Here is a 10,518-nt window from a genome sequence, read left to right as displayed (position 1 = left end):
GTTGGACCTAGGAACATTGTGCAGTTTGGGGTACGCCTCATATCACCAACAGGTAGATTATGTTGGCAAACACCTTTGTTTAGATGAGACATTCTAGACACACAGCAAAGCCCAGTGAACAGTCTTGTAGCTTGGGCTCCAATCCCATTTAGAAGCCGCACCACTCAAGGAAAGTTACGGAGACCCCTCTGGCCATCAGGGTCTGTTCTGAGATGCGGGAATGTGAGGACGACCTCCTTATTGGTATTCTGTAATGAGGCTAAACACAATACTGGCAAATCCTCCAGAAAAACAAATAGCTGGTGGAATGTAAGTACTCAGAGTGTGTACTCATTGAATGCCAGCAAGACTGAGCTAGATAGACCCATGGTGTGGTTAAATGGAGAGAGGGGATATGGATGGCTCCACAGCAAGGGAGGGAGGGAGGTGACTTCTCTTCCTTTACAAGGGCGTGATGCTTCATAGCTCACAGACAGTATCCGTTATCATCTCCTGTGATGACAACAGCTGCCCTACGTCAGGAGAGGCAAAGCAGGGCTTTGACCCATATTTTACGGCAAACGGCACAAGCATTTAGAGATTCAGTGGGTCACCCAGACTCGCAACACTGCTGTGTGTGGGATCTGGAAGTAGTGGTTGGTGTCCAGAGCACAGAAATCACACCCCCTGAGTCACCTGAGATCCTGGACCCCTGAACCACACCAACCCTCCCTTCCTCCTGCCTAAAGTTTCAGTGGGAGGCAGCTGATGTCCTGGACGAGGTGACAGAACTACGCACAGTCCACATTCATCACACAGCCCTGCCTTCCCCATTTGAGCCCTGACACAGATACAGCAGTTTCCCTGAAACAAAGCCCCTCTGAAGGACCAGGGAAAGTCCGCACGTTGGGCCATCCTTCCTCAGTGTCTTCACACTATCAGTGTTCCACACAAAGCTTTCCCCATGATCAGTGACCACGCTGAGGGGCCAGAGGTCTGTGCGCCTCCCAAGCCAGCTCAGAACATTCTGGGTCGACGGCCATGTGACCACTTGGCCAAAAACTAGCTTCCCTTTAAGTGACCTACTCTGGATGAGCAGTTCATGCACATGACCCAGGAAAGTAGCCGTCTGTGCTGGTGCTTTGGTAGGTAGTTCAATGAATTACGGCTCAGACCTCCACTGTGTGCAGACTACTGATGTGAGCACTCGTCTGCGCAGCCTGAACTCGGGCCTGACTTAGAGCGAGAAGAGGCAGCACCAGCTCTGAGTGTCCCCTTCCCGCCCAGGGACCCTCTCACTACATCACAGCCTCTACAACCGCCTCATCCCACCCGACCCGGAAGAAGCAGGGGGCAGAGTCCCGTTCCTCTGAGAGGGACTCTTACTTAGTCATAGCCAGTGACCCTCCCTGAGAACTACCCAGACCCTCGTAATCCTAGTTCTTTGCACCCACTCGAGGCAAGGGCATGTCGCACTGACCTCCCAGGGAGAACCCACACAGACATGTCCCCTGTGCACTTCAACCCATGGATTCCCACCATGTTGTGTCCTTCTATTCTTAAAACCTCTGGACTAAGACTGCTGATGTCAGGTGTTGGATTTTACAACTACAGTCAGAGGAGTTGCCCTGACCCCGACCCAGTGAAAGGGGCATGTCTGTGCCTGCGCTTGATCTATTCCCTTGAAGAACGAGTGCAAAACTGGCACTAGGAAATGCTCCACTTTTCTAAGTTTAGGAAAATAAATGTCAGCCCTCTGGTTGGAAGAATCAGAAATGCAAATTAAGTGATACAAGTAAACTACAGATGAATTTATCACTCCACAGACAAATTGGGAATGGTGGAAAGGACTTAACAAAATGAGGAAAATATTTGCAGTCAAAGGTGAGCAGCCTGCTGAAGGAGCAGCATTCAGGCGATCAGTGGAAACGTACCTCCACAGCAGTTGAGATTTCCCATCGCTAGGATCTGAGGTGTGAGAGCCTAAGAAGGTCTCACCTCTTTCCTCTCAGTACACAGAGTGACAGTTGGAAGGGAAGGCAGTTGGGCATCATCATGTTACCATGGTGACCCGTCCTCATAGAACTTTCAGGGAGACCACTGTCTACACTAGCACAGGGGCCCAACTTCTGCTTTCTAGACTAGTGTGTGTTGACATGAACACATGTGGCATTTAAGAGTGCATGTTTGGTTTCAAACACTGAATCCCCTCATTATTATGCATGTCATGGAAATAGGTTACACGAGAAAAATGACCTGCCCACCTAAAATATTTGATAGTGGAAATTACAGGGTGAACACGAACAAGGCCAACATGTTGATAATCACAATTAATTCCATTCATGTTTGATATATGACTCTCAACCATTTTCACTATTCCTGAGACTCCAGACTTTCTAGAAAGAACAGCTTGAAATCAGTTCCACATAAAAAGCAGAAGTGATAGGAACTCAGTTTTAAAGTCATCTTTCTGTCTAAGCATATAACTATGAAATTATATAAATCCTTGCCTCATTCTTTATGCATATTCCTTATTTTTCTCTGCATGCAACTAAATCTATATACTTATTCATGTCTCCATCTCTGCCAATTCTCTGAACAGTTTCCTGACATTCTGCGTTTTCAAGAGTGGCTATTCACAGAGTAATTCAGAAAAACGAATCACTATATTTTACCAGTGGGTTGGGTGAATATATATAATTGATGCCTTTCCAAATGAATTTTACCTAACTCAAAACTCTAGAGGTCAAGTTGTGTTTTGTCTCTTAATGCAACACCTAATCACAATCTTACAATGTGGCCATGCACACTTGCTACAGCAAGGTATGTATCAGACCCCCAAATTTGGAACAAGAGACAATTTTAGGATAACGATGAAAGTATTGCATATTTCAAACAAAGTGGATACCCTTCACGGTGTGAAAGGCTGTAGTCCAAATCATTGCTGATTCAGGGCTAATTTCTAGAAATAAAAAATAAAATGGGTGGCAACGGGTCACTAATGAGGTATAAAACCTGCATTAACATACACGGTGCCATAGTTTCTCTAAGGATTACCCAAATGAGCAGAGGTGGGAAGAAAGTAATATGGTGTTGTTCTAAAGGAAGAATTTTGATTGTCTCTGCTTGAAAACAACGTGTGCCTGTGTGTATGCGCACCCACAGACAGAAACCGGAGGAGGAAACGAAGACTTGGACTTGCTGATGACGGGGCATATGCCCCTGCAATTATTAGGCTTTCAAGACAGAAATGCTTGTTGGTCATCTAGCGGGAAAAAAGCCAGTGACCTGTAAGGGAAATAAAATTAGAATCTCATCCACCATCTTGTACTATTGGTACAAGAAGACAATGGAACGTTATAGTTAGTGAAGAACAGTGAGCCAGGATCTTGTACTCAGTTAGAGGAGCTCATGGGTATGGAAGGCACTGACGGCCACGCCTGCATGAACGACCCCAGATAATATTATTGTTTGCTGGAACCCCCTTCCAGGAGAATGAAAAACGTCAGAAAATAAAATTCCTAGAAAGATAATGGCATAAGGACATGTGGTAAGTATTAAATTTGAGGTTACTTTTTTGAAGGAACACTAAGTGAGCCTGATGGGAGAGATGGCGTGACTTGCTTAGGGTCACTGAAGTGACCGGGTGTAATAATTCATTAAGTTCTAACAGGTTTGGTATGCTTTTCTATGGATGTGTTTTATTTATATAAAATATTTGAAAGGAAATCGTAGTAAATAAATACATTCATGTAAAAGTCTCTAGATGTAAACGTAAAACATAGACCTAAATCTATACATTCAGGGATGAATTAACCACCACTATATGTGCTGGGCTGGGAGAAGAGAAACAGGAAGGGGGCTCCTGTTCCTTGGCCTCATGGAATCCCCTGACGTTGTGCCAACTCCACCCCTCTGAGACTCAGGCCGAGGCCCCAGGTCTCGGCCTGCACAGGTATTGATGCCAGCTATGCAAGGAGAACACGGCTACTGGACTGCTGGGGAGTCACAGAGACGGAGGAGGGAACCTGGTGAGGGTGTGTGGGACCCAGGAGGATCCGCACACCCTGGAGAAGTGCCCATGGGCCCTGATTTCCCCAGGGGTCAGGTTCACGGGGCACTGAGGCCTGTGTGCTGCTCTCGGCTGAGGGTGAGGTCTCTGGCCTGGACTGTCTATAAATGTCTGACAGGAGCGAACTGAACCTGGATATTTAGCCAGGCCGGCTTCAGGTGACTGGTCCCCTGCTCAGTGAGACTGATGAAGAAGAAAGAGGGGGACTCCAGGTCTCCAGGAAGGAAAGACCAAGTACAGCCCCTCCCATGCTCTGTGAAGAGCAGGAGGCCCAATGACAGGTGGGAGTGGTGACCCTGCCCCTCCACCCACACTCAAAGCCACCCATCATGAGAGCAGCACAGTAAATGTGGACAGGCTCCTGGAATACTTCCCTTTTCCTTTTTTAAATATGAGTCTTTTTAGACTGGCTATCATCAGCAAGACAAATAATAACAAGTGGAGAAAAAGGAACCCTCCTACACTGTTGGTGGGAATGGGAATCCTTTTTTGTGTCTTTTAACATCCTGAAGCTTTCTCTGTGCCTTGCAATATAAATACAATGATGCTGTGGTAATAATAATATTAATAATTATTTTATTAGAAAAGAAATTTTGGCTTAGTGTAGTCTGAAGTGAAAAGATCACAGATGACACAGCTGTTTTAAATGTGATGAAACCAATTGTACTCGTTATACAGACTTCAATATTGGAAAAGAAAAAAAAGAACATAGGCAGATTGTAATCAAACCCTTACCACATCCTAAAAGAACACTGCCCTGAGTTTTCAATGTTTTTGTCTTTTGATTGATTTGTTACATATATGTAAAAATCCAATAGACACTCAACCTGAAAAATGGTGCTGTGAGGCGACCCTGGCTCTCCACAGGCCTTTACAGAGGCTGAGAGGTCCCCACTGGTTGGCCTCATGTATATTTGCACATACAGTTACAATGAACCTACCCCACAATGAACAACCAGTTTAGATTTTCACATGCAGAGTCTCCCTCCTCCTACCGGAAGTGGTCTTTGATGACTTGCTGGTTCAATATACCAAGTCCGGCATCAGCAGGATCAAAACATATAAAGGAATTAATCTTTGGCCAATTATCTAACTGCACCTCCCACTCTCATACTTGATTTTCCCAGAGCCGTCACCTTACCTGCTTGACAACCCGATTGCTCCTTGTCCTTCACCTGCGCTGTGCATTCCTGTGACTCAGATCCTTCGTGTTGACATTTGGTCAGGGCTAACTCCATCCCTGCTCCCAGTTCCGTTTCCTAGGGCCCCATGCTTGAGCTTTAATGCTCTGCCCTTGACATCTTGAAATTTGAATTTGTGTTTGTTAAGTGAAGTCAGGAGGGAGCCAGATGGGACAATGGAACATGAACTGGAAATGTGGACACTTGGCTGACATGCCGTCTCTCTGCCATGACTCCAGAGTACCTTCGCCGCAGCCCGACTCCCATTCCCTGGGGCCCGCACCCTGCTTGGCCTTCTCTCTCGCTTCTTTACACACACAATGATGGCTGCTGCTCTCCACCCCTGACAGAGTCCTGGATACGAGTGTGGGGAGGGCTGAGTTAGGTACCAGCATTACACAGCATCTCACTGCAAGGACTGGTGTTCTCTCCACATAGGCTGGAAGCACCACCCTGCATCTGGTGGGCAACCATCCAGAGGTAGCTTCTTGAATGCCATGAGCCTCTCACCCACCCCCACTCAAATAACTAATGTGCCCTGGTGCAGAGGTTCAAATCCTTAGGAGCCATCCATCCACCATGGGTAGCGACAATGGGCTCGTGAGAAAACTCCTGGCTCACATTCCTCACACCCCTCCCCTAGCTGGGGTGAGGAACGTCATTTTGGTGGCTGGAAGGACTAATGCGTTTGTGAGGGTTTGCACTGGCCTTGAAATTACCTTTCTACCTGGATCTTTCAGTCAACTTCTTGCCTGGAGGGATCCTTTGTTCTCCTTCCAACGCTCTGGATTCTGACCTGTGATTTTTCTCTTCTGTCCTGCCGGGTGCACCCTTCAAGATCAGACACAAGATATAAATTGTTTAATTTTGCTGGTTCTGCATGAAAGTTAAATGCTCTGATATTTGCATTTAAAACCGGCATGATTTTAGATGAACCAGGAGCAATAAAAATTCATCCTAGTAGTTTAAAATGTGAATCTTTATTCACTCAGAACAACATTAAATAGCAAACATAAAACACTATACGTCAAGATAGCGAGGCCATAGAAGAAAGACAAAGATTCATGCATACTTTTAATGACACTATTTTTTATGGGTTTTAGAGAAGTAACTCCACAATTTATATTTGTTCTCGACCCTGTAAATTACATAGTTGGTCCTTATGGTGTTCAATCCTGAAGTTACATTTTTAATGTTATGTGCTGCTTTGATATCTAGTAAAACTGGGAGGGACTCAATTGTTTTAACTTAAACGAGTTCTCTTCCCTATTCTGCTCCAATGGATAGGGTCCCAAACAACCCCGTCAATGCACGGGGCCGGACACCGTTCCTGCTTATCCCTGAGTAGATTTCCCTGCCAGTCTGTGGACTTATTCACACAAGCCAATCACATCTTCCTGCAGGAACCAGGGAGCGTTCTTCCTCTAGTACTGCAAAGCCTGCCCTCCACAGCCCCTGTTCACTCCATTCCCAAGTACAATTCCTGTGGGACCTGCATGGCACGCAATATCTTCTACCCAGCTGTGCATGCGACTCTTAAACTGTTGTTATCTCATGTTTCTAGTGTCCACTGTCATGTGCTCATTCATGCTTATAACGTTAGTCTAGAAATCTCTCCCTCACGAATGGAGCGAAGAAGTGCCAAGCACAACTGCCTGCTTTTGGTGTACAACAGAAATCATCTTTCAGCTTAGCTTCTAGTCACTGACCGTGTTAGTTTTCTATTGCAGTCTAACAAATTAGCTCCAAATCTAGTGGTTTGAAACAACAAAAGTTTTTTTAACTCCCAGGGTCTGTGCTCAAGAACCTGGGTGTGGATTAGTTGTGTAACTCTGGTTGAAGATTTTTCAAAAGTTTGTAGTCAAACTACTGTCCAGTACTGAGGATTCATCTGGGGTTCCGCATGGGTGGATCCACTTCCAAATCCTCTCACACGGCTAGGGACTGGCTTTATCCCCCGCAGCACGTCTCTCAGTGCCTCTCCCTCCCCAGGGCTGCCTCACGTAAGGGCAGCCTGATTCTCCTAGGGCAAGAAATCTGAGAGAACAAGAGAGAGGGGGAAAAATCCGAGATTGAAGGTGAAGTCCTTTCAAATCGAACCTCAGAAGTGACATCCTATCATCTGTTCAGTATTTTTGTTAGAAGCAAGTTGCTAAATCCAGCTCACACTCACATGGTGGGAACTGTGTATATTAGGAGGTTAGGATCACTGCGGGCCATGCTAGTGGCTACTTACCACAGTCACCTCCCCGGTTCCCAATGATTCACGTCTCTCCTACAGGCAAAATATACTCTCTCCCTTCCAAGGTTTCTGGGCTAGTTTCCTACGGCTGCTGTAACAAAATGCTACAAAATGGATGCCTTAAAACAACAGAAATGCATTATTTTGTAGTTAGGGAGGCTAGAAGTCTGAATCAATGTGTTGGCAGGACCATGTTCCCTCTAATGCTTCTAGAGGAATATCCCTCCTTTCCTCTCCTACTTTCCGGTAGCCTGAGATGTTCCTTGGTTATGACAGCATAACTCTTACTGCCCCCATGGCTGTCTTCTCTTTGTGTGTCTCCTTGTTTTCACATGCATTTTCCTCTCAGTGTTTCTTTTCTTCTTATAAAGACGCCACTCAGACCGGATCAAGGGCCCACCCTGTCCCAGCCTAACCTCATCTTAACTAATTACGTTTATAATAAGATCACATTCTGAGGTACTAGGGGTACAACATACTTCTAGGAAATACATTCAACCAATAAGATATCCAAATATACTTTAATATTATGAAAAAAGTTTTCTTATTTTAAAAGCTTTTTTTAATTTGTCTTATATAAATTAACACATTTTACTAAATCCAACAGATAAAAATAAGGAAATATATAATAAATGTATAACTTACGAACAAACTAATAATGTAACGCCAATCAATGACAAATACATTCCAGAAGAGTTCTTGAAACTTACATGTAGATGTATCCTATATCAATATCTGGCAATCCATAATAGAAGGGAGGAATACTAACATAAACATATTCATAGTTGATTGAGAGAGAGTGGATGTTAATTCTAAACACAAATTCACACTTGACTTTTATTGAGAAGCTTTTAAAAGATAGAAATAAACATTTACATATGCAGATCTAATAAGCGAATTTATTTAGGCTTTGGTTCAGCTAACAATGTGTTCCGATTTAAGTAACAGAAAATCTAACTTGCAATAGCTTAAAAAAACAAGTATTCTTTTTCCTCACATAACACAAAATCTAGGAGTTAACATAATTTGCATAAATTCAGCCTATCAAAGATGCCAGACTGGGTCTCGCAGGGCATTGTCCCATACAAAGCTTTTAGGAATAAACGGCTTTATTCTGCATGCTTGTTACTTTTGTTCACAAGACAACTTTTCTGCTGCAAAATATACATTCATTTTCAAGACAGAATGACAGAGAAAAGAGGGCAGTGCCATCTATGTCTGCCTTGTTTTTGGAGGACAAGCAAAAGAAAGACACACTTTCTAAAAAGCTCTCACTGAAAAATAGGTATGTCTCAGGGGCCAGAGTGAGTGACATGGTCACTAGACTCACGGAACTGAAGTGGCAAATGGCCACCGTCTTCACGGTAGAGATCAGTATTCAGTGAAAGTGTTGATTTCACTAACTCTATTCTCCAATATTTAAAACAAATTTATTTCAGTACAAATGAAATGAAGAATAAAAAAACAAACCAAAAAATCTCTAATTCAAAAAAGTGACTTTTTGACATATTAAGCAATTCGTACTAATGCAAATGTCATCAGTGGTTAACCTTGCATGATAGAAAGAAGTCACTGTTTCCTGCCTCAATGTCTTGTACAACACTTTCCTGTAAGGAATATCTAGGTACTATTACATTCCTAGAAAAATCTCAGACATTAGCTCTGAGGAGAACCTCAATGAGAGACAAAAGATGTTCAAATAAAGCTCCGACCTCTTTGGCAAAGGAGAAAAGTTGAGAATCTATTTTTGGCATATCATTGGGTCCAGGAAGAAAGTGGTGTCATGGGACACTAAGTCCCCATGAGGCCGAGAACCCATCAATATTTCAAGTTTAGAATGTGACTGAAGTTCAACAAGACAGAGTGACTGAGGATGATTTAGTCTCTCTCTCTCTTTTTCTTTTTTTTTTTTTGAGAGAGACATTAAGCATGTTTTCGTTTGGAATAGCAAGGTTTAAATTATATTACGCAGGATGATGTTATTGCTGTATTTTTTTTAAGATTTGAGTTCCTGAATAGTTTAATTGGTTAGAGTGGCTACGATTGATTGGTACTCTGTCCCCTGTCCATCTTGCATCTAGTGAACTCCCCGTCACATACAGGATGGAAATCTGAAAACTTCCTATCTTGGGTTCTTTGCAATTGGCATCCTTGATACTAAATTGTGTTTTATCTCTAAGAAGCAGCGACTAAAGTTTGAGATGACAGAACTCTCAATTTTCTGTTGCTTTTTTCTATGTCTGCAGGCCATTGGATGGATTCACTTATTCCATATTCATACATGTCCAGGGGTAATTGCAGTCGTGGTGGTGGTGACATGTTATACAATGACATTCTCATTGTTGGAGAGCAACTACACAATGGTATGAATTATTTTCACAAGATTTCTGGTGACAGCCTCTGGAGAATATTCCTCCAATGCTTTCAATAATTTTATAACCACTGAGTTCTTACATTAGATGTCTTTTGCTCCTTAATATTCTTTGGATGGTTTAGGTTTCAGTCACTGAATCCTGACGGATCCAGTTTAAGTATGCGTGTTGACATCATGGTCATAACAACTGCAGAATATAAACAGAATGTATATGATTCGAGGCAATGAATGTGAGAAAACAAAATGAGAAAAACCGCTCATATAAATCAAAAGTTGATAGAAATACATGAATAAATTAAGAAATACATAAATATATCGAGTGATTTGAAGATAACTTTCATACCTAATTAACTCCTTGGACATACATATTAGCATATGCACAAAAACATCCACAAGTGGCATTTACAATCAAAGAACATAATTGACACAATAAATTTAATGGACTCCTAAAAATACATTTTAATACACATTTGATAAAGTTAAAAAATGAATGAATCGTTCATAAAAGTAGTCAAAAAGCTCCCTGCCTCCCCACAAACAGACAACAAAACTCCAAACCCATCAGTATCAGGGAGAAAGCAGTTTGATTAAGTTAGAGGTAAGATCTGTCTTCATTCTGTTAACATAGTATCCCCTATGGAGGCCTAGCACCATTTGTTGAAGACACTAT

Source organism: Rhinolophus hipposideros (genome assembly GCF_964194185.1).
Source record: "Rhinolophus hipposideros genome assembly, contig: SUPER_14_unloc_4, whole genome shotgun sequence".
Classification (NCBI taxonomy): Eukaryota; Metazoa; Chordata; class Mammalia; order Chiroptera; family Rhinolophidae; genus Rhinolophus; species Rhinolophus hipposideros.
Note: the sequence above shows the minus strand (reverse complement) of the source record.